This window comes from Elephantulus edwardii, unplaced genomic scaffold (genome assembly GCF_000299155.1).
Source record: "Elephantulus edwardii isolate Elephantulus edwardi_28Jun2011 unplaced genomic scaffold, EleEdw1.0 scaffold00006, whole genome shotgun sequence".
Taxonomy (NCBI): domain Eukaryota; kingdom Metazoa; phylum Chordata; class Mammalia; order Macroscelidea; family Macroscelididae; genus Elephantulus; species Elephantulus edwardii.
Window position 1 is genome coordinate 7,391,509 of NW_006399756.1, and position 25,449 is coordinate 7,416,957.

The following is a 25,449-nucleotide window of genomic DNA, read 5'->3' on the forward strand; positions in this document are numbered from 1 at the left end:
GTAAAGATTAATATCTGTACAACCAGGAGAGAGCAAAATAGATGACCAGGACCTTCTAAGAACCAAATCCCTGTGCACATCAAAAAACTTCCCCAACACGGTAAAAAGGAAACCCACAGACAGAAAAAAATATTTGGTAATGACATCTCTGATAAGTGAGTCACAGCTAAAATTTAGAGAATACTCCAGTTCTTCAATAAGAAAAAGGTAAACAACTCAATCACAAAATGGGCACAGGCTATGAATAGATACTTCACCAAAGAAGACATTCAGATGGCAAACAAACACATGAAGAAATATTCAAAATCCCTAGCTATCAGACAGAGGCACATCAAAACAACTATGAGGTATTGTCTCACCCTAACAACAATAACAAAGTTCAACGGAACAGCAAACAACAAATGCTGGCAAGGTTGTGGAGAGATTGGAACCCGTATGCACTGCTGGTCGGAGTATAAAATAATGCAGCCACTATGGGAGGAGGTGTGGAGCTTTCTCAAAAAGTTGAAAATAGAAATACCATTTGGCCTAGCAATTTGACTACTGGGACTATACCCTAAAAAACACCCAGAGCCATCACTCAAACAAATGTATGCATACCTCCGTTTATTGCTGTTATTCACAATAGCAAAGAGATGGAAGCAGCCCAAGTACCCACCAATAAACAAATAGATAGAAAAAGGATGGTATATTCACATAATCGAGTACTATGCAGCACTGAAAAACAATGATCTCATAAAACATTACACAACATGGGTGACCCTGGAGGACATTATGCTGAGTGAAGTGTCTCAGTCACAAAAGGACAAACACTGCATAACATCAGTGTTATAAAACAGGACTGACATGGGAGTTGGGGGAACTAGGAAGAGAGTGGATAACGGACACTGCATTGAAATAGATCAAGGAAAGAACTAATTAAAAGGCTTATGTGATTAGGCATTATATGTATGACAGCAGTTCAGAATAAGAGGCGCGCTGCAGAGTAGACTGGGGGAGGGGGAAGGGAAGAGAAGGGCATAAATTGTGCAACAATGAATGAGTATTAAAAAAAGAAAGTGAACTGGGGGAGGGAAGAAAATGTGCAACAATGAAGGAATGAAAATCCAACGTTTCTGTAACCTTTTTAGAAAATCACATGTACAAACAATAAAGATTAAGATGTCCCTTATCCAAATGTTGGTATTTTCAATTGCTTTATATGCTTGTGATAGTTGAACAATGAATAAAGAAGACTGAAGAAGAATAGATGTTTTTGACTTGTGATGTTGGCCAAGAGTATGAAATATCTTATGGACTGCCAAAGGAACAGGTAAATCTGTCTTGGAGGAGGTAAATCTCGGGTGTGTGTTAGAAACAAGGAAAGTCAGACTTTTAGGAGACTATGTTCCTTGGGAATTTGGTGCCTGAGTCGGTAGGGAGTTGTGCTGTCAATCCAATGGCATGCAGTTAGAATCCACCAGCTCCTCTCCCATGAGATTTACAGCCTCTGAAGACCCGCTGGAGGGTCAACAATAAGTCACTTCTCACTCGACAGCACATAACAACAGTCCTTGGAAAGAGACATTATACTTGGAAAACTGGAGGGGTCAGAGGAGGCGAGAAAGACTTTCAATCAGGTGGAATGAAATAATTGCTCCCATGGGCTTAGCATGCAGAGATTGGAGGGACGGGGCAGGGGCAGGTTTCAATGTGCTGTTCATAGGATACTGTGAATCAGTCAACTTGGTGACACACAACAACAACTACAGCGACAAGTTTTCAAGCCTCTTACTTTTAGAATTAAGGTAAGAAGCACTCTTAACTTTAGAATTGAGCCCCAGGAATATTTTTCTGAGCATATGACTGATATTTGCCTAAACTGAGCATTTATCAAGCCAAGAAATAAAACCAGTGATCCAGTTATATGCAAATTATTATCTCTGACCACAGTGCAATAAATTGAACATAGAATTTTTCTTTATCTTATAAATATACTAGTCCCTAGATAAGACAAACAGTTAAATATTTAATTAAAAGCCGAAAGAATGGTTGGCAGTTCAAACCCACCCAACACCCCCTGAAAAGGCAAGATGATCTGATGTTGAGACCTCTTGAGAGCCCTCGGGAGCTGTTCTGCTCTGTACGTACATATGTAGTTGAAATGAGTCACAATTGACTTGATGGCGACTCATGACAAAAAGCAAACAAAGTACAACAAACTGACAGACAAATGCTGTACTCATTTAACAGCAGATGATAAATAAGCACACATGTACATCCCTAAGCTATCAAATAGGCAGCAACATGCAAATCGCTTTTCACACACAAGACAAATAAATATTACACTCTTAAGAGCAAACTCCAAAGACCAGCAAACATGCAGATGTTGTAGCATGGGCACTGTCTGGCTTCTTCCATCAGGATACAGGCCCAGGCCTCCGTCAAGCTGTCTTCCTCCACCAGGACAAATCTCTAAGACAACTCTGTCTTCAAGAATGTGCAGCCAGGGTCCTCCTTAGAGGCAAGGATGATGACAAGGACAAAAAGAATATTAAAAACTGAACAATAATGAAGGCATTGTAGTTCAGCTAGGATAGACTAAGTTATGTTGAGATAACAAAGAAGCCCAAATATTAATGATTTACACATCAAAGTATTGGAAGAAGGTTCATTGATAATGATAACCCTTGTTATGCAAATGACACAACCTTGCTTGCTGAAAGTGAGGAGGACTTGAAGCACTTGTTGCAGAAGATCAAAGAATATGATCTTCAATATGGATTGCATCTCAATGTCAAAAAAAAGCAAAAATTCTCACCACTGGACTCAGGCAGCATCACGATAAATGGAGAAAAGATTGATATTGTCAACAACTTCATCTTACTTGGGTCATAATCAACACCCTTGGTACCAGCAGTCAGGAGATCAGGAGAAGTATTGCACTGGGGAAATTTGCAGTCAGGAACCCCTCCAAATTATTGAGGAGCAACGGCGTTGATTTTAGGACTAAGGTATCCCTTATTCAAGCCATGTTTTTTTCAATCACTTGCTATGTTGCTGAGAGCTGGACTGTAAATAAGGATGATAGAAGAGTAATTGATGGCTCTGAACTGTGTTGGTGCAGACGAGTACAGAATACCCCATGGATTTGCCCAAGAACAAACCTATGTCTTAGGGAAAGTGCAGCCAGGGTGCTTCCTGGAGGTAAAGATGATAAAGCTTCCTCTCACAGGCTTTGGGCATGTTGGTAGGAGAGGCTATTTATTGGAGAGGGACATCAAGCTTGGAAAGGTGGAGGGGTGGCGAGAGAGAGGAAGACCCTCAACCAGGTGGATTAATGTGTAACTGCAGCAATGGTCTCAAATGTGTCAGAGACCATGAAAATGACATAGGACAGGAAACTGTTCAGATCTATTGTTCGTAGGGTCATTATGAGTTGTACTCGACTTGAAGGCATCTAACAACACCAACTAGGACAGAGCTGGTAATTGGAAAAGCTGGATTCAAAAACAGGAAAGCAGAGTACAGGGCCCATATACTCCTGTAGTTTTGAGTCTAGAAGGGAACGGAACTAGCTGTCCACTGACCCAAGGGCAGGCTGTCCTGGAGGTCATCCCAAGACAGTGGCCCTCAGAGTTCCACCCTCAGAGTGCGTGCACACACACACACACACACACACACACACACACACGCTTGCATGCACACATATCAGTTTGCTTTTGGTGCTCTTTTGCATGCATGGTAGTTCAATTCTAATGGAATAATAATAAGTAATCATCTTTCCCCCTTATGGCATCTATTTAAGAAGATGTTTTCCACACTCAGGTCAAGTGTGCTACCACCTGTATTTTCCTCTGTGTCTTGTATGGTTTCTGCTTTTATTTTCAAATGTCAAATGCAGTTTTGGTTCTGCCCCCATGTACAGTCCCCGTTTACCTTTTCCCACGTGGCTATCCAGTTATTACAATGCCACTTATTTAAAAACCACATCTTTTCCACACCGGTTTGCAGAGCTTCCTTCCTCATAAAGGACCTTTCCAGATGCCGTTGGGCCTATTTCTGGATTTTCTTCCCGTCCCACTGGTCTATCTGTTTATTCATGTGCCAATACCCGACTCCTAATTGCAGGCTATAGAGGACGTGCTAACGTCTGCAAGCATGAACCCCCAGATGGCTCCTCTTTTTCTAGTCCTCCTGGCTAACTTTGCTTTTGTGTTTGTCCAAATAAACTTTATAATCAACTCGTCTAGCTCCTGGCAAAACCCCGATGGTGTTTTTAAAATTGGGATTGCATTTAATCTACAAACTAACGTAGCTAGCACTGACATCTTTATGATGATAAGTCTCCTTAGACAAGAGCATGGCTTATCACTTCATCAAAAGGATAATTTCGAGGGGAAAACAAGTTTCTGGAGGACACATGGAGACTGAGGCACTTATGTGAACATTGAAAAGTAGATAAAACAACAAACTTAATAGGATACAAAACAAGACAGGGCCAAGTTCCAGCCTGCTGTTCACAGGGCCACTATGAGTCACAGTCGACTTGAGGCGCCTCACACCAGCATTGCACTTTAAAAAAAAATTATTATTAAATTTTATTAGTTTTAATGAACATTTACAGAGATTTTGGGTTTTCATTCATTCATTGTTGCACTGTTTTCTCTACCCTCCTCCCCAGTTCGTTCTTCTTCCCCTGCCCCCGAATGTCTGTTTTAATTGTCCAGTTGCCACAGTGCTTGTCAAAGCCAGTTCTGATTAATCTCCTTTGTCAGTGTATCCTTTGCCATTCCCTATCACTCCTCCCTGAGAGAGACTTCACCCTGATTCATGAGAAAAATGGGACAGCGTATTCTCTTAGCTACTTCCTGCTGAAAAGAGACGCTGTGGGTTTCAGGGTGAAGATCTTCCCTCACTACTCTAAAGGGCCCCTTTGGCAATAGGAAACACATAGACTATTATGGAGATTGATTTTGGAGTTTAGATGCACACTGTTATCAATTGTGCTTAGCCGTACATGTTCATATCCTTGAAGATGTATCATAGCATCGCACTGTTTCTGGGTTTGCAAATAGGCCAGAATCAAGACGCAAGTGTCTTATGACATTTTTAGGGCAGAGTTACATCTGGAAAGAGGTCTGGGGGTATAGTTTTGGTGTGGTGCATTGCAGGTTGCACTTCTAACCAGAAGGTGGGAGGTTCAAATTCACCAGGTGCTCCGAGGACTAAAGATGGGTGGTCTCCTCCTTAAGGGTGTCCAGCCTCAGAAAACCAACAGGGGATGGTCTGGATCTGGGAACTGGCTCGATGACAGTGGCTTCGGTAGCTACTTCTTGGGAAAGGTTGAAAAATGACACACTAGCTGGTTGTAAGTCATTTTAGTGTGTGTATGGGAGCTGAGGGGGGTGTGATCTGAAATAACTCTGGGAAATCTGATCTTGCGGAAGAACACTCTGGCATATTATTTTTCTATAATTTCCTATGAAATGTCTCATAATTAAAAACAAATGTAAAAAGAGACCATAGCCGTGTCCACAGCTTAAGGGCACTCCCTAGGAAAAAACCATTTCAGTTTCTTTTCAAGTGGTTTTGGAGAAGTGTCTGTTGGCTAGGCCCCTGTCAGGGGAAGCCTGTAGTTTTTCTGAGGAAAGGAATTCTATTCAACACTTTGCAGCTATCTCGGCAGCTGGAGTGGAAGATTTCCATTCTTTAAACGGGCGTCTGTAGCAGTTCCGAAGCAAACGTTGAGGTGGTGTGGAATTCAGAATTTAATGAAATCTCCTCGCCTTCCCCGAACTGTGATAAGGAGGGTTCCATGGTATTAAAAACCTGTTTCTCAATATGTTGTAAACATCTCATTTTCTTACTCTACATCCATCCACAAGATGTAAAATCGGCAGAAAGGGAGGGAAAAGAAAACAAACCAATCACCAGCCTCCCAAATGGAAAAGGAAATCATTTCTTCCCCTGACTACACAATGGTTTTACAAGAACCTTATTTAGAACAGCTGACTGGAAATTGTATTTTCATTAACTGATTTATTGTACCATCCTAACACCACCCATCCACCCATTTCAATAGGACTTAAGAGAACAGTTTCAAAATCAAGTTACTGAGCTGACTCATTCAGAACAATTTGCCTCTATGAGGAGAAGTTTTCATTACTGAAAGTGGCCGAAATCAGTGCCACGGTGTCCTCAGAATTCATTACCTCACAATGAACACACTTCAGGAGGCCTGTGTCTGCTTGCCGCCCGCATCGAGATGCCGAGCGAGCTGTGTTTGTTTTCTGAAGCGTGCTTAATGCGAGCCCAGTCACTGGACGCAATCCCTTCATTTCCATTCTCGGCAGTGGCCTTGCATATATTACAATTGCCTCCTCGGGCCCACACAAGATCTCCCGAAAAATGAGCACTGCATTAAACACCCCATTTTATGTGAGGAGAAACCGTGATGGGCAATTAGGCCTGGCGGCTGCCCTTCCATCTCCACGAGTCAGGCTCCTGAGAGACAGAAAAGCCCGGTGGTGTCACCTCCACACACGAGTCCAACCTGGAAGAAAGTCCCCACCATCCGGCTTTTAAAAAAAGAATTCAATGCCTGAGGAGGTAATTAATTCTGGGAAAGAATTGCTAGCAAATATGTGGTGACCTTCTGTGAAAAATGCTGAGATAAACCAACCAAATCCAACAAAGGTCTTGAGAGATTTTGACTCAAGAAAATAAACGTATTAAACTAAAGAATTTATATAATAACATGACATTTTTAATTACAATGTTTTATTATTTATAAAATATTTCTCTAATGTTGATGTAAACTCATAAAAATATCCTTTCCTTCCTTTAAAAGGGAATAGATCTGCTCTACTCCGGTCTCAGTGGAAATATGAACCAGAAAAATTTCTAGGAAAAGATTTGACCTTGATAAAAATTTTAATTGAGATCTTGAACACAAGTGAAACTGGGCAGGGAGAGCAAAGAAAACTGGTTTCTCAGTTCTTAGGATTTGAGTTGTTCTGTTTCTATGTTTGTGTAATCCTAGTTGTTGTAGTTAGGTGCCATCGAGTCAGAACCGACCCATAGAGTCAGAATTGACCCATAGCTGACCCTCCAGCGGGTTTTCAGAGGCAATGAATTCCACGGAGGGAGATTACCCATCTTTTTTCCCTGGAGCAGCTGGTGGATTTGAACCAAAAGCCTTTGAGTTGGCAGCACAGCTCCTTTTCACTAAGCCACCAGAACTCCCTAATTCTATTTGGAAAATAGGGCTTCCTCCCCCCTGTTAAGTTAATCGAAGCCCTATACATTATTGTAGGGGGTATCCTTTACTTAGTCACTTCTGAGTTATGAAAAAAAACAAGCCCAATATAGAAGAAAACATTAATGAAGGAGGGAAACAGATGTTACTTGGGGATCACCAAGGACAGTCAGAGCCTCAGAAGCTGAGAGAAGGGTCGTCCCTTAGAGAAGAGAGGGGGAGAGAGTGAGGGGGGAAATCGAGAGAGAAAGGGAGGGGAGTAAAAGATCCAGTGTTGGGGGGACAGAGTGTTCCCCTAGTGCCAGTATCCTCAATTTATTCCTCTATACTCCAGAATTGGGGGGGGGCAGGAAATTGATGCCTTTGAAAAGCTGTGGTGCTGGAGAAGAGTATTGAATATACCATGGACTGCTAAGAGAACAAACAGGTTTGTCCTGGAGAAGGTGAAGCCGGAATGTTCCTTGGAGTCAAGGATTCTGAAGCTTCGTCTGACTTAACTTTGGGCGTGTTGCAAGGAGGGACCAGTCCTTGGAGAGAGACATCATGTTTGGGAAGGTGGAGGGAAAGCGCTAGAGAGGAAGGCCCTCAATGAGATGGATTGATTCAGTGATTGGGGTAACGGGAGTAGGTGTGTCAGAGACAGTGAGGTTGGCACAGGATAGAGCAGGGTTTAGGGCTCTTGTACACAGGGTCACTATGAGTCACAAGTGACTCGACGGCACGTAACAACAACAACAGCAATATGTATTAATTATCAGAAACACTTCTAGCTAGTTGCCTTTTTGTTGATAGACTCACATTGACCCCATGTGCGCACAAGGTTTTCGATGGCAGTAACCTTTCAGAAGCGAAACAACAGACCTTTCTCTGAGGTGCCTGTGGGTGGGTTCAAACCCCCAACTTTTCAGTTTGTGGTGTCGTGCTTAGCTATCTGTGTCACCCAGGTCTCTGGAGCTCTTGGCTGTGGCTGCTCTCGGTGCTGTTAAGCCAGCTCTGCTCCACAGGACCCTGCACCTCAGAGGCCCTGTCCGTTCCTGCACCGCGCTCACAGCCTCTGCTGTGCATACGTCGTCTTCTCCTTTGTTGATCTTCTACTTTTCTAAGCATGACATCCTTCTCCAGGATCTGGAACCCTTATAACCCCTGTTTCTAACATTTTTCTCTGTAGCTTTCATACCCTGGCTTACATATCACCGTCTCAGAGAAAATGTCACAATATCTGCCAGTAATTCTGTTCTTGGACTACATCACACAACATCTTCTTAGTAATGATTAGAATCCATAGTGATTTACACGGACTTATTTATTTTCCACAGCCTCCATTAAATTATAAATCCCGTCGGACAAGAATCATGTTTGGGGTTTGGAGGGTTTTTGTGGTTTAACTCACATTAGAGTGTTTGTCGTAAGGTGTCATCTAGTCAGCCATGACTCATACTGGGTCCATGGAAAACAACGAAACCCTGCCCTCTCCTTTCTCTTCCTGATGATCTCCTCCACCCCTCAGCCCACTGCCACAGACACCGTGCTGAGTCGACTCATTGAGGGTCTTCTTCTTCTTTGCTGAACCTCTACTTTCCCAAGCTTGATGCCTTTGTTCTGAGAACTGGCCTCTCAGGAGAAGATACCCAAAGTACATGAGATGAAGTCTTGTCTCACCATCCGTGCCTCTAAGCAACATTACTGCTGCTCTTCCGACTGATTTGGTTGTTCTTTTGACAGCGTGTGGAATATTCAGTACACCTCATCAACGCCACAGTTCAAAGGCATCAGTTCTTCTTAAGTCGTCCTTACTTATTGTCTGACTTTTGAACATGTACAAAGCAACTGAAAATACCATGGCTTGACTCAGGCCCACCTTAGTCCTATGACTGACATCTTTGCTCTTTAACAATTTCAGTTAAAGAAGCAGATTTCCCCAGCCTAATCCAGAACTTGGTTTCTTGACTGTCGCTTCCTTGAGTATTGATTATGGATCCACATAAAATGAAATCTTTGGAAACTTTAGTCTTTTTTTCATCTGTCATGATGCTGCATATTGGCCTGATTGTGAGGATTTTTGTTTCCCTAATGTTGAGAGGTAATCATATTGAAGATCTTACAGAAGTGCTCCAAGTAATTTTCACTTTCTGCAAGCAAGATTGTGTCATCTGCATAATGCAGATGTTGATGAATCTTCCACCAAATCTCATGCCACATTCTTCTTCATATAGTCCAGCTTTTCAAATGATTTGATCAGCATACAGATTGAATAGGTCTGAAGAAAGGATACAACCCTGACACACACTCTTCCTGATTGTAAACCACGCAACGTTCCTTTGTTCTGTTCTGTCAACAGTTTCATGGCCTGTGTATAGGTTTTCAGTAGAACACAGTTAAGTGGGTGAGATTCTCATTCCTTTCAATGCTACCTATAGTTTGTTATGATCCACACAGTAAAATGCCTTTGCATAAGCAATAAAACACACATTAATATCTTTTATATTCTCTGCTTTTAGTCAAGTTCCATATGACATCATCGGTGATATCTGTTGTCTACAATCACGTTGGAATTCAACTTTGAGTTTATGACAGATCCCTGTTGATATATTGTTTCAGCCATTTAAAAATAAACTTCAGCAGGATTTTGCTTGTATCTGATATTATGTGACATTACTACTATTGTATGATAATTTCCGTGTTCTATTGGATCATCTTTTTTAAAAATGGGAACAAATATGGATCTCTTCCAGTTGGTCGGCTGGGTGACTGTCTGTTAAATTTGTTGTCATTCTTTCCGCTCTTTGCACAGTTCATTGTTGGGTTATGTTTTTAAATTTTCATTTTATTATTTTTTTATGTGTACCGTCAGATCGGGTCTGACTGGTACAGGAGGAGATTGTGCATAGTTCGTTTTAATACTTGGCTTTGTCTTCTCGCTCCGCTGTTTGAGATCTTCCATTCTCTGCAGCATTCATTCTCCTTTCTTCACACTAGAAGAGATTCTGAAACTTGTACTGGAAGGAAAAGAAGCCAAAATAAGGGAAGGAAATTGCCCACACTGACCATTTCTGTGGTGGTCTAGTGGAAAGAAGTTGCACTGCAATCCAGAAAGTGTGTGGTTCAAATCCACCAGATGCTCTGCTGGAGAAGGATGGGAAATCTCCGTCTGTGCCAGTTGGATCCAACTGATGGCACAACGAGAGAAAAAAAAAAGAGTTTATTTGCTTACTTTTGCAGTTAGATGGTTTTTCAAGTATTTGTCGTTATCTGCAAGTTATTTGTTATTTCTCATGAATTTTATTTATCTTCCTTCTGAGTTTTTCTTGGAGTTATTCACACATGTTTACATTTACTCACTTTTCCTCTGGTGATGCTGGAAAACTTAGATCTTTGGATTATCTCTGCAAAACGCTGAGTCTTTCCACACCCCCTTAGTTCCTGTTCTTTGTTTTCCAAAGTGGCTTGCATTTGCAATCTTCTATTGTGTGACCTCTGAACAACCAATTTTTTTGGCAAAAACAAAACCTCTTAAACTAGTTATTTGATGTTGATGGATGATGATGTTTTGTATGTGACACCGGGCGTGGTGTAGACACCAACTCTGGCTCCTGAGAGAATTAAGGAGCTCCAAAGGCAATTCCCTTTTCTGCATTAGTTTTGTTTTCCTTGTAAGACTGTCCAGCATTTTCCTACGTGGCTGATAACACAGAGCAGTGAGATGTTGAAACTTAGCTGACTCTGTGGCTCTGTGCTTAAGGCATGGAGCTGCAGCCCAAAAGATCAGAGGTTTGATCCCACCAGCCACCGTGCAGGAGAAAGATGTGGCAGTCAAGATTTACAGCCTTGTAAGCCCAGTGGGTCAGTGCTACTCTGTCCTTCAGGGCTGTAGGAATCAGCTGGTTGGTCAGTCCTGTTCTGTCCTTCAGGGCTGCTGTAAGTAGGACTCAGCTGGTTGGCTGTGGCTTTGGTTTTCAGGATGAGGAGTCATCTTCCCCACAAAGCCAGCTTGGCAGGAAAGGAAGACTTTCTAAGATGTTTGCTTGTAGACAGGTGGAGTCCAACCATGGCCTTGATGCTACAGGAAAGGGATGGGCACAGACGGGAAGAGAGCAAGTTCAAGGTGCTCTCTGAGCAGGGAATATGGGTTCTGTGCGCCAGCCCTGAAAAGCAGCAAAGACACCCATTCGGCATGTCTGTTTGTGGCCTCATTATCAGACCTCGGCCAGGCCTTTGGGCCCCACTGCTGATTGCCCATTCATCTCCTTTTCCTTTTCCCTTAGTACTGTTGTATTGTACAGCTGAGTTGGACTGGACTCACCGTTGACTGTCCAGAAGGTTTTCAGGGGCAGTTAACTGCATGGGAGGAGATTGACCATCTTTCTCCCATGGGGCAGCTGGTAGATTGGAAGAACATGCCTTTGGGACTGCAGCACAGCTTCTTTCCACTAGGCCAGTACTAGAATCCCTATTTTCAGGTGGACATGGGAAGTCTGCCTTGTGGAAAAGCCTTGCTGCCTGACTCTGTTCTGGCCAGTGGGATCTAGGCGGAAAGGGCGTATGCAATTTTTAGTAACTGTCTTTAACAGACAAGAATGCATCTTTCTTTGCCTTTTTACTTCCTTCTGGTTAAAAGCAAGAGTGAAGGCTGGAGCTCAAGCAGCCATCCTGGGCCAGGAGACAGAAGTTGCATGCTAAGCTTGGTAGAGTTTGAAGGCACTTAGGGCACTGACCTGGGAGAGTGTCATCTTGATGATGTGGTTCCGAATCTTAGTTACTTAAGAGACATGCAATTCGATGCTTTTGAAGCTACTGCTGCTGTGTTAGAAACAGGAAATAATAGGCATAGCTGGATCCACACCTATGCAGTATGACCCTGTAGAGACATTGTTTGAGGACAGGGTTCCCACTCTGACCTAGTTTGTGTATAGTTTTACATTTCTTTTTTTTTCTATAATTATATTTTATTAATTTTCATAAACATTTACAGAGATTTTGGGCTTCCACTCATTCATTGTTGCACTATTCTCTCTACCCTCCTCCCAGTTTGTTCTTGTCCAAATGCCACAGTGCTTGTCAAAGCCAGTTCTGATTAATCTTCTTTGTCAGTGTATCCTTTGCCATTCCCTATCACTCCTCCCTGAGAGAGACTTCACCCTGAGTCATAAGGAAAAGGGGATTCTCTTAGCTACTTCCTGCTGAAAAGGGACGCTGTGGGTTTCAGGGTGAAGATCTTCTCTCAGTACTCTAAAGGGCCCCTTTGGTAGTAGGAAACACATAGACTATTATGGAGATTGATTTTGGAATTTAGATGCACTCTTGTTGATTGTGCTTGGCTGTACATGTTCATATCCTTGAAGATGTATCATGGGGGTGTTGCAACCTAGAAGACACAAATTTGACTAACAAGTTATAAGTACATGAGTCCAAAAATTATGGAAAAGTAAAAGAAAAGATTCTTTCATTGTTTTACAAACCCTCCCCCAGGTCCCCTCCACCATGTAGCCCTCGCTCTAGTCTCCTGTGATGACAGAAATACCCAGTTATATCTCTCTTTTAAACAGTTCTCTCCCTCCTCTGTTTCAGTGCAGTATACATTATTGAACCCATCTTACTCAGTCTCTCCCTAACCCCAAGGACAGTCCCATTCTACAACAGTGGCATCATGTAATATTTGTCCTTTTGTGACTGGGATATTTCACTCAGCATAATGTTCTCCAGAGTCAACCATTTTGAATAATATTGCATGAGTTCCTTGTTTTTTAATGCAGCATAGTATTCCATTGTGCGAATATACCACAGCTTCTCTAGCCATTCGTTTGTGTATAGTTTTACATTTCTTCAATGTTTCACTCTGGAATGCTGCTGGAGGAACCTCTTTCCATGTAGCTCGCTCACACGGCTGGCAAGTTAGTCCTGGTTGTGGGCAGGAAGCCTCACTTTCTCACATGGGCTTCTGTGTAGGACCGCTTGACACCCTCCTCACAGAGGCTCGGTTCCAGAGGGAGTGCACCCAGAGAATACAGAGCCGCACTATCGTTGATGTCTTTCATGACCGGGTCTCAGACATTCTCCTTGTTCCCTCTACAGCATCGTAATTTGCCTTGTTTAGTGTCCGCAGGTTCTTCACAAGGGGATGAAATCCTTGAATTCACCCTCCTCTATCCTGAGTCTCCACTCCATCCTTAAGGAAAGTCATCTCTTGGTTCCCATTCCATCCACAGGCAATGGAGACACCTGAAAGAGGCGTTATGTTTCCCTCGGTGACAGGATGGACCCATTATTTTATGAGAACCCCCATGGAGTTGATCCACTGTGAGAGGCCATTACTTCAAGGTGAGTGGTTAGAGGTCACATTGTCCTTCCTAGAGAGGTTTGGACACAGAGCTCATGACTCATTTATCTTTTGGGAGAAAACCATAGTAAAATAACTCCTTAGGCTAAGGAATAAAACAAGAAGGTCTCAGCTCACTGCCTTCATGTTGATCTCAAGTCACAGGATAGAGGAGGACATCCAAAAGCACAGAGGAGAACTTCACCATTGAGCTTCTGTTGTTATAAATCTTACTGCAGTCTACAGCTTCATCTTTCTCTTGAAGAGTAGTTGGTAGGTTCAAACCACTGACCTTTTAGTTTTCAGTGCATTACTTAGCTTACTATGCCATCAAGGCTGTACAGAAAATAGTAGCCAAACTCATTGCCTTGAAGTCATTCCACCTCATGGCCACCCTCCATTGGGTTTTTGAGGCTGTAAATCAGAATGGGAGTAGACAGCCTCATTTTCTCCCTCAAGCAGCTGGTGAGTTTGAAGCAAAGGCTTTTCAGTTAGCAGCCCAACACTTCATCCACAGTGCCACCAAAGTTCTATAGACCCAACTGAGAGTTGGGCTGGAAAAGAAGGCTCTTCCCTCCATGCTAAGCCAGTCCTACTAGCAGATGAGTCTATCAGGGGCCAGGAAACCAGTCCAGGGAACATTTAAGTGGTTCCAGCCAAATAAACATGATAGACAGCCATGAACTTCCCACTGCAGGATGTGATGTGGTGTGCTGGGCCGAACTGAATTGCCACAGGAGAGCCCAGTGCAAAATCGTCAGGAATTTTGACAACTGGCTGTTAAACCAGCCACTATTAAAAATTAAAAGATATAAACCTATAAAATGTATTCTATGAAAGTAGAGGCAATAAATATTCAAAACCTGTCATGTCTTGGGATTTTACTGTCTTTTATTATCAATTATACTTTTACATTGCTTGTGTCTATGGTATCTGCATGATGAAGGCACTAGAATAATGATGCTGGTGTAAGGAAAATATACCATCGAGTACAGCACCTAACTATATAACAACCCAGAACATAAAAACCTAGAGTCCTGGTGGCATAGTGGTTAAGTGATAGGCTGCAAATCAGAAGGTCAGCAGTTCAATTTACCAGCCGCTTGGCGAGAGAGAGATGTGGCAGTTAGCTTTCGTAAAGAGGTTTCCTAGGGGTTGGAATTTAACTGGCTGGCAATGGATTTCACTTTGGGGCTTGATTGAGCATCTAAAGAGCGTTGGTGACTCTCAGTGATTAATTGCCAAATGCAAGGTTGGCCGTTCAGTAGACAAGGCTGAGGATCCTCTCCCATGAAGGTATGGCCTACAGAACCGTATGGAGCAGTTCTCCTTCCCACAGGGGACTGGTAGGAGTCAAACTTGACTCGATGGTACCCACTAAGTGAGCATCTCTTCCCAGTTCTACCTGTTGACTTCACTGGACAGTCTGGAATTACCCATGGTGGGAGTATTTACACCACAGCAGTTGGCAAATGCTACGCATCTGTGAACCCCAACCCAGTTACCAGCACACCATTATGGGGGAGACGTGTACAAGGGTCATTGGGTTCAAGGTTGTCATTATCTAGGGAAGTAGGCACTCGAGAGGGATAACCCCTTCAGCCCTGGTCCCCGAGCTAGACTGGCTTGTGGCTGATGAGGGGTCTCTCCCTGGGTCTTGGTGGGGGGTGAGAGCAGATGATCTCTGGGGACCCTCTTGCTCCTAGAATCTAAGCAAGAGTTATCCAGGTGAAGAATATTTGTGGCACCGTTCAGCAAGGGCCAGTTGCCAGTCATCAGAGCTTTCCTGCTTGATGGGGGAAGGGAAGTGGATGGAGGGATATTGTTGCTGGTGGGAAGGGATGGGTATGCTGGGGAGGGCTCTGCAGGGTGGGCGTGGTGGTGGAGGATGGGGGAGTGATGCGATGAGGATGGGGGTTGATGGAGGAGGATGGGAAGTTGGTGAGGGAGGAAGTTAGTGAGAGGGAGGTAACAGGTAGTGGTAAGGGATTGTAGTTGGTCGAGGGGAATGGGCATTAGTGGGAGAGAGCTAGGAGGTAGTGGTTTGAATGGGATAAGAGGTGGGTTATTGTTCTGTGCCATCGAGACGCCTGTGACTCATAACAACCCCATGTACACCAGCCCTAAACCCTGCTCTATCCTGTGCCGATCTTATTGTCTCCGACACGCCTATTCCCATTACCTCAGTGACTGAATCAATCCATCTCATCAAGGGTCTTCCTCTCCTCCGCTGTCCTTCCACCCTCCCAAGTATGACATCCCTCTTCAAGGACTGATCCCTCCTTGCAACATGTCCAAAGTATGTCAGATGGAGCTTCAGAATCCTTGCCTCCAAGGAACAGCCGGGCTTCACCTCTCCAGGACAAAGTTGTTTGTTTTCTTGGCAGTCCATGGTATATTCAACACTCTTCTCCAGCACCACAGCTCAAAGAGGTGGGTGGAGGGGGATAAGACATGAGTGAAGAGGGCTAGGGTTTGGTGGAGGGGGATAGGTGGAGGACATGAGGATGGGGGAGGGGAGGGTGGTAGGGGAGGGTGTGGCTGGAAGGGATGCGGGGTGAACAAAGACAGAGTGGGTGGAGGGGGCGGGGATGATGAGGTGATGAGGATGGTGGTAGGGATGTAGTGGGGGGGATGAGGGGTGGGGGTGGGGTTATTAATCCTGGACTTTGGGACACCAAGGCTGGGAAACTCATCTCCCAGTACATTTAGAGGGAGTAGGGGGCAGGGGGAGTGGGTAGAAGGAGTTGGATTGATTCCTGATTTCTGAGAACACTGACAAGTGCACATAGGAAGGGAAGAGGGATCTGTCTGCACCAGGTACGGACTTGAGAACTTCATGTCAGGAAAGCTTTCCACCTCCTCTTGCTGCCCCTTTCCCCAACTCATTTACCAGAAGCTTCTAGAAGAGACCGGAAGAGAAGGGGTTAACCCAGTAGCCACCGCAGGAATGATTCTTCATTCTGCCTGATGTGCAGACCATTAAAATGTAATATCACGTGTATCATGGTCCATTTCCTGGATATGCGCTCCTGAGCCGAGGCCCAGACGGCAGCACTTGGCGCTCGCTCCAGTTCCCTGGGGGCCATCCATCACACAGGAGGAGGAGCCGGGGTTCATGGTCCATCCCCAAGTCTGGAGCATTCTGCCCATCCTGAGGCCCAGACTGCCCTGGAAACCCAGCTGAGCCCCACTTGAGGCTCAGGAATGGGGGGTGGAGGACAGTATTATTTCTGTTGGTGAAAGTCATGGTAAGGGGCCTGGAGATCCCATTTTGCAGATGTGGAAACCAAGGCTCGGAAAAGGAAGAAGACTCACTCAGAACCCCAGGGAGCCAAGGCTGGGAGAAGAAGCTTCTAGTGGGCTGGGCAGAAGCGATGCTGAAGACCTCTTCATTCGTGGGCCTTGTTCTGCCAGGACCTTTCTCAAAGTGTTCAGGAACGCAGTGTCAACACACCCCAAGCTGTTTGTACAGCATGGCTGGTTGGTGCCAACCACTGTCCTCTAAGGTGCCCACTTCAGCCTGTGGTGCTGGCAGGTTGCCCGTCTACCAGCTTGAGGTCACCTAGAATCTGTGCTGGGCAGACAACAGATCAAGCTTGAAGAAAGGGGGAGACCCAGAATGTCCCTGACCTGGGCACAAGCCTACCGGTGCAACAGCCCTGGGCCTTGCTCTGTGTGGAAGCACCTGCAGGCAGGACCCATTGGGTCTCTCCTGTCCCTACCCTGGCAAAACCAGATCAGGACTCCCTTGACCAGGACTCAGCTGTCTAGCTTGCAAGTCACCTGGTCGACCACCATCACTCCTGCCTGGGGTGCCCAGGCGATGGCACCTCCTCTCCAGCCACCAGCACTTGTAATGTACCCTCCATCTACTCCTGGAAAACTTCCTAAATCCAATGTCCTGCCAGCATCCTCCAGAGGCCCCCAAGACGCCATCAGAGTCTAGCTTCTCATGAAGTTTCCAGACCCTGGAGAAGCTGAGGAGATAATTCCTGAATTGGCCCTCACAGCTCCATATCTTACAGTTCACGTGCACAAAAAGCCTCTCAGTCATGGGTCCTTCCCCTGCTGTGTCCCTGCTCAGGGGTTTTCTTGTTCTCACGATACAGTCCACACCCATGCAATGGTCTGCTTTAGCCATTTTAAACGCACAGTTTTCCTGGATGTGTTTGCAGCTTTGTCCAATTCCTACCTGGTCCAGCGTGGCTCAGCTTCCCCAGGGGAAACCATTCCCATCAGGCAGTCATCACCCTGCACCCCAGCTCCTCCCAACTGCTAACATGCTTTCCTCCTTCATTTTTCTGCCCTGGGTAGCCATAGAAATGGACTAGAGTGCTGCATAACCTTTTGTAATAAGCAGATGGGCCCATGAGATGGGTTTGGTCCTGGATCGTTGCAATATAGCAAATAACCCAATAAAGCAAGCCACAACAAACTTTTACTTTCCCAGGGCCTATAAAAGTTATGTTTGCACCATATCATAGTCTGCTAAATGTGTAAGAGCATCATGAAAAAGTCTGAAATATTGTGAGAATCATCAAAATGTGACACGGAAGGCACGCAGTTTGAAAAAAAAAAAAGCTTCAAAGCAGGCTGGCCAGAGACCTTCAATTTGTAGAAAACCAAAACTCAAAGCAAACAGAAAAGCAATGTCTGCAACATGCAATAAAATAAAGTACGCCTGCAACTTTTTTAAAAAAAATTTATTATTTTTTGTGCATGTACCTTCAAATCAGGTCTGACTGGTACAGGAGGAAATTGTCCCTCTTTCTCCAGCAGAGCATCCGGTGGATTTGAACTATGTACCTTTGGGATTACAGTACAGCTTCTTGCCACTAGGCTACCAGAGCTCCCCTATGCCTGCAACTTTTTAAAGTTTACATGTTGTTGTTATGTGCCGTCGAGTCGCTTGCGACTCATAGCGACCCTATGTACAACAGCCCTAAACTCTGCTCTGTCCTGTGCCAATTGCACTGTCTCTGATACTCCCATCCCGATTATCCCAGTCACTGAATCAATTCACTTCATAGAGGGCCTTCCCCTCCTGCACTGTCCCTCCACCCTCCCAAGCATGATGTCCTTCTCCAAGGACCAGTCTCTCCTCACAACATATCCAAAGTATGTTAGACGGAGCCTCAGAATCCTTGCCTCCAAGGAGCCACCCGGTTTAACCCTTTCCAGGACAAATCTGTTTGTTTTCCTAGCAGTGCATGGTATTCTCAATACTCCAGCATCAATTCTCCTTCTATACTCCTTGGTCATTGTCCAACTCTCTGATGCATAGCAAGTGATTGTGAAGACCATGGCCTGTATCAGACGCACCTTAGTCTCCATAGAGACACCATTGCTCTTCAGTACTTTGGAGAGGTCCCTAACAGCAGACTTTCCCATGGCAATGCGTCTTTTAATTTCCTGGCTGCTGGTGCCAAGACTGTTGACTGTGGAGCCAAGCAAACTGAAACTGTGAACAATCTCAAAGGCTACATACTGTATATATTTCTGTGCTTCTGGGAGCTGGACAATGAGTAAGGTTGACAGAAGAAGGATCGATGCCTTTGGGTTGTGATGTTGGAGAAGAGTACTGAAGACCCCTTGGCTTGCCAAAAGAGCAGACTCATATGCCCTTGGAGAAAGTGTGGGCAGAGTGTGCCTTGGAGGCAAAGGTGATGAAGCTTCACCTCACAGACTTTGGAGATTTTCTAGGAGAAGCTCTTCCTTGGAGAGGGACGTCATGCTTGGAAAGGCGGAGGGTCAGTAAGAGAGAGGAAGACCCGCAGGGAGGTGAACTTACACAGTGGCCGCAGCAATGGGTTCAAGTCTGTCAGAGGTGATGGAGAAGGGTCAGGATAGGACGGGGTTCAGATCTGTGAGTCGTACTTGATGGCACTGAACAACATCACATGGGAGCTTTGGTGGCCCAGTGGGTGAGGAGATGTCCTGTAGTTGTGAGGTTGGAGCGGGGTCCGGAAGGTTTCGTCCTGCTCTATCTGGCGTCAGTGTGTGTGAGAGCTGACGTGCGGCACCCAACAACAACAAAACCATGCTGTGTAGCTGGTGTGCGCTATCTACTCCAACCTCCAAAGGCACCTTCCCTTTACATGTGTTCACGTACAGGTGGTGAAGCTGCGCGCGAGAGGTGCTGTACTTCGGCGTGTAGCCATCCGCACCAGGACTCACGCTGGTCTCGCCTGGTTACCAGGCCCAGTTGCTGACCCCCCCTCCTCCGCTGCCTGTCGAAGGTGGTTAGCAGCCACAGGAACGTCACTGTGAAGGAAAGCGATGACAAACCTCAGGCCTGAAGACACCTGTCCTCCCTGTCACACGGCGAGCTAGAGGCAGCCGCTCAGAAAATTGGAAAATGATGGCCTGAGCCAGGTGACCATTTGGCTGTCAGTCACTGGTTTTATGTGGTGGGGACGACCGGGCAGAAGCAAAGAGGCTTTTGTCAATGTCTGCAGGGAGATGGTGACAAGTCACGAGAGAGGGAGTGCTGAGAAAATGGGGTGAAGCCTTCCTGCTGGGGGATCCAGTTATCACACCTGCCCTTCTTTTCTGGCACCCCCCTAGCTAGACTTGCCTTGCAGGGCTCCCCAAATCTATAGCCTCAGTCCTGGAAGTGCACGGCCATGCCAGGAAAAGTGAAGTTGCTCCTTTCCCAGAAAGTGGGCTGTCCACATTTTATTTTTAGCAAGAACACAGTCTTGTTGAACTGACAAAATAGACTTCAGTTAAAAGCAGCCCAAAGGGGTGGAGGTGGACAGGGCTGCTTGTCGGAGAACAGTCAGAGTCAGGAACGCTGGCAGGCTGGTCTGGGGACGCCATCTGCTCAAACGCTTTGGTCTGGCTGTCTCCCCACCTCGCCAGGCCCAGAAGCTCCGAAAGCAGCTGAGGAGGGAGCCCAGGGAGCCCATGCCTGGCCTGGCCCTGACAAGCCTGCTCCCACCCCACCCACACCAGCCCCAGCTTCCAAGAAAGCCTCCATCGTTGCAAATCCTCCTGCCATGTTGCTCAGCGGACGATTGGATCAAACACGAGAACTGACATGAAGGATGGGCTCCCAGGGAGAAAGAAGAGTGTTGTGTTTATCGGATGTCTGCTGGCACCAGGGCCTGTACTGGGGACGTCACAATTTCATCTAATCCTTTCTGCATTCCTGGGGGGCACGTACTAGAAAGGAAACAAGAATTTGGCGTGTTGGGCTCTACCCTGAGCCAAGATACTCTCACACGTGTTATTCCACTTATCCGTCACAGCCCTAGTGTGGTCACCAACGCAGACTCAGGCTGAGGGACGTCAAGTCACTGGCCCAGGCTCCCAAAGCCTGAGCCGGGTGTGCCGTCAGTCCACACATTGCTGACTTCCCAGTCTAGCATCCCAACCTCCGCCTGGCCTCAGTCCCCCCGGTTCTGTGAGGACAAGGCCCCTGAGGTTGGAGACTGAACAAACTCAAGTGGAGACAGCAAGAATTTGGGATCAGTTAGGCTGCAACTGTTGGTCTCTTCTCATCTAGGGCAAGGAGGAGTGAAGAAAATCAGACGCATGGGAGCAATTAATCCAGGACATGGATGGACCAAGAATCCAACTTCTGAGGCCAGAAGGACGAGATGGTGCTGCTTAGCATTGGCTACTGCTCTGAACAGGATTCGAGAAGGTCCCAGGGAGAGTGGGGACTTTTGTTCACAGGGTATGAGTCGCCTATGACTCGACGGCACTCAACAACAACATCAACATAGAGATCAGTTGGCCCTGTGGACAGAAAGTGATGCTACCAAGCCAAAGGTGGGTGACTTTAATCCACGGTCCTCAGGCCTATTTTTCATTGTTTCTGTTCAAACATTCCTGTAGGTTGTACAGCCCTGGTCTGTCCACTTGCTGTGCAGAGGTAACTCTGTGGTTGCTGTGAAGCTGAACACTGTGACACTGATGTGTCAAATATGATAATGGATACCCATGGTGGACAGTGTTTGGTGGAGCTCCCTGATTAAACAAGCTTGGAAGCAGGAGCGGCATCCACTTCTGTAATAGCTTGCCTCTGGGAACTCTATGAACCTGGAGAAAGGGTGAAAGTCACACAAGTGTTGAGGTCTTTCGTTCATAGGGTCGCTATGAGTCGCCTATGACTCGACAGCACTTAATAACAACAACAAGAGAGAGTGGGAGAAACAGACAGCAAAATGAAAAAATATAAAAAACCCTGGGCCTCACTGGTCAGATAAAGACTGTTAGAACCTCCGAGACCTTCGCCCTGAGCCGTCCTTCAAGCCTGGAGTGAAATGCACTCTTGTGACTCACGTTTCAGGCAGACAATAGGCAGGTGAACAAAACCAGGAAGGAAGCTCTTACTTCTTACCACAGTCAACTCTTTGAGATAAAAAGGGCAGCATTTGTCTGGAGACAAAGTTCAGAATCCAGGAAGGGAGAGGATAGAAGGACAAATGGAAACGGAACCAAGGACGAAGTGGAGAGAGTGTTAGTACATTGTGTGGACAGGCGTCAACCTCATAAAACAAAATGGCTATGAATTGTTGAATGGAAAACCAATTTGCTTTGTAAGCGACCACACAAATCACAAAAGAAATTGAGAAAGTTAGGAATGAGGCAGGTCAGCTACTTCTGGAAGGGGAAGACAAGAGCAGGTGTCCTCTCCACGCCTGTTCTGTCTTGTGGCCAGGGACAGGGGATAGAGCACAGCCCGTGAGAACCAGGCATGGGGAACAGAGCACATCCCGAGTGAGCCCAGCACGGGAAACAGGGCTCAGCCGTGTGAGACAGGTGTGGGGAGTGGAGCATGGAGTCTGGGTGGCCAGGACAGGCTCTAAGTCAGGTTGGGGTACAGGTGGCGTACAGGGTGGTGAACAGCTACCCTTGGAGGCCAGTACTGACAGTGTAGCTGTGCGCCTGAACCACCTCACGGTCCATTTGCTGAGCTGAGTTCAAAAGGAGACACATTTCACGTGGCCAGGAGGGTTTTGGACTAGGTATTAGAGCGAGTATTCCCAGTCCCTGGAACAAGTTTCTAGAAACCTGTTGTCCTGTGTCTGCAATCCTAAGACCATGAATTGCAAGAGGGCATGGAAGCCAGGTTCACCTCCCAGCTGCCACAGTGAGGTCTTAGAGGAACTGGGTCACCTCTCTGAGCCTTGGTTGGTACCACTAGATGCCTTGTGTGCTTTCTGCTATTACTTTCTCCAAGGCCTGTATCAAACTCACCTTAGTCTCCAGAGAGACACCATTGCTCTTCAGTACTTTGGAGAGGTCCTTAACAGCAGACTTTCCCATGGCAATACGCCTTTTAATTTCCTGGCTGCTGGTGCCAAGAGTGTTGACTGTGGAGCCAAGCAAACTAAGGCTGTGTACACTCTCAATCTCTTCACCATCCATCCTGATGTTGCCAATTGGTCCAGTGGTGAGAATCTTTGTTTTCTTGACATTGAGCCTCAATCCATATTGTAGGCTGCAGTCCCTGACCCTCTGCAGCAGGTGCTTCAGGTCCCCTCTTCAGTTTCAGCCAGCAGGGTTGTGTCATCTGCATAATGCAGATTGTTGATAGATCATCCACCAATCTTGACCCCACATTTCTTCCCATAGAGCCCAGCCTCCCAGATAACCTATTCTGCATATTGGTTGAAAAGGTATGGAGATAGGATGCATCCCTGGTGTACGCCCTTCCCAATTTTGAACCATGCAGTGTTCTCTTGCTCTGTTCTGACGACTGCCTCCTGGTCCAAGTATAAGTTTCGCATTAGAACGATCAAGTGTTCTGGGATTCCCATTCTTCTCAGAGTCAGCCAAAGTTTGTTATGATCCACACAGTCAAATGCCTTTGCATAGTCAATGAAACACAGATAGACATTCCTCTGGTATTCTCTGCTTTCAGCTAAGATCCATCTAACATCAGCTACAATATCCCTAGTACCACGACCCCTTCTAAACCCAGCCTGGACTTCTGGTAGTTCTCTGCTGATGTGCTGTTCCAGTCGTTTTTGGATAATCTTCAGTAAAATCTTGCTTGCATGTGAAATCAGTGAGATTGTTCTATAGTTTCCACACTCTGTTGGGTCACCTTTCTTTGGGATAGGAACAAATATAGATCTCTTCCAGTCAGTTGGCCAAGTGCTCTGACTGGTAGCAGAGGGGTCACGTGAAAGAGCTGACTGAGCAGAGTTTAACAAAGGATCCACTTACAACAGTGATGGCAGGATGGAGGGAAACCAGCAAGGCCTGGGCAGCCTCCCAGACAGCCTTTACAGGTGCCCGAGCAAGGTGTGGACAGCCTCCCAGACAGCCTTTACAGGTGCCCGAGCAAGGTGTGGACAGCCTCCCAGACAGCCTTTACAGGTGCCCGAGCAAGGTGTGGACAGCCTCCCAGACAGCTGTCACAGGTGCCCAGGCTGGTGGGGCCAGGGTCCCTGGTGAGGGCTGTGGCCTTGGGGAGGCTGTATTTAGGAGCCATAGTGGCCAAAGCTCTGGACCTGGGCCTGTGATGGGCAGGGAAGAAACAGTTCTTCCGCCCCTGCCCTCTGAGCTCCAGCTGCCGAGGCTCATGCTCCCTGCAGAGACCAGCGCCCTGGGGCCGAGTGGGAGGGACACACAGTCCTCGGCCCATGGGTAAGCGGTCATCCCTTCTGAGACTACAGCAGGGAAGTACTTTATCTACCGTGGACCTCTTGTGGAAGCTGCAAGCAAGGCCCAGGCTTTAGGGAGTCTCCCCAGCCATTCTTCCCCTCACTCAGTGCCTGGGGCATAGCTGAGGTCACAGGACTATCTGACTAGGAAGCTGTAAACCCGGGCGGAACCCGCCGGCTTCTCACTCATTTCTTCCCTTTGAAGTGCTCTCAGGTAGTGGCTGCACAGAGGGCCTTGAGCATGGTGGGGTTGAGGTGGTGCCGGCACAGGGCGAGGTTCCGAGCTGTTGTTCAGGTCATGTGAGTCACAGTCAACTCAGTGGTGGCTACTAACTGGCTCCACCTTGTGCCCCTCCTTCATGAGCTGGGTGGACCAGATGCCACAATGATCTGCCCTCTGTGGGCCCCCTGGGACCTGGGGCCCTTGCTCCTGAAGGGAGGTCTAGTGAGACTCGTCTCATTAACTGGCCTGGTCATTCTCTTGAAGGATTGGTTTGCTGACTCAATCTGTTCATACAGCCAGAACCCCTGTAAGCCTGGGGCGGCCTGTCTGTCATCCCAGATGCCCTTTCCTGAGGGACTGGGGCTGGACCTTGTGCTCCTGGATAGACTCACCTGTTTTCTGGGCCCCAGCCTGGTGGGTCCACATTGGAGACACCCAGCAGTGCCCCCATGTAGGCTCCAGGCCCACATCTCAAAGGTGAGCCCCCAACCAACTGGACCGCATCTGCAGGAAACCCATCACACCTCTTATACCTGCTTCCCTAGTCACCCTGTCCCAGGAAACCTAGACACAATTCTAGACATGTTACAAATATTCTAATTGATGTTTTCATTTCACAGATGATTTACCCATAAGAAATTAATATTCATTAACCTTCTAGGGCTCCTGAGGGGAGAAATTAATTTTTTTTCAAATGAGAAGAAGGACTCAAGAGTGCAGAATATATTTAAATGGTGGTTGTTTCTTCCAGACTCTTGTGCTGGGAAGGATGGATGCTCTGATCTTCCTGGAGGGCATTTTGGCAGCACTTCCCGAGGCTGTTAAAATGTACTTACCCTCTGAACCAGTGATTCCACTTCTAGGAATTTACCCGAGAGAAAAAAGTCAAGATGTGTTCAGTGCAGTGTCACTAAAGAAATAGAAGACGCACAGAGGAGCACAGGTCAGACAACGAGGGAAATGCTATTACACACACATTCACACATGCACAGAGGAGCACAGGTACAGAGAGTGAGGGACACACTATTACACACATGTACACACA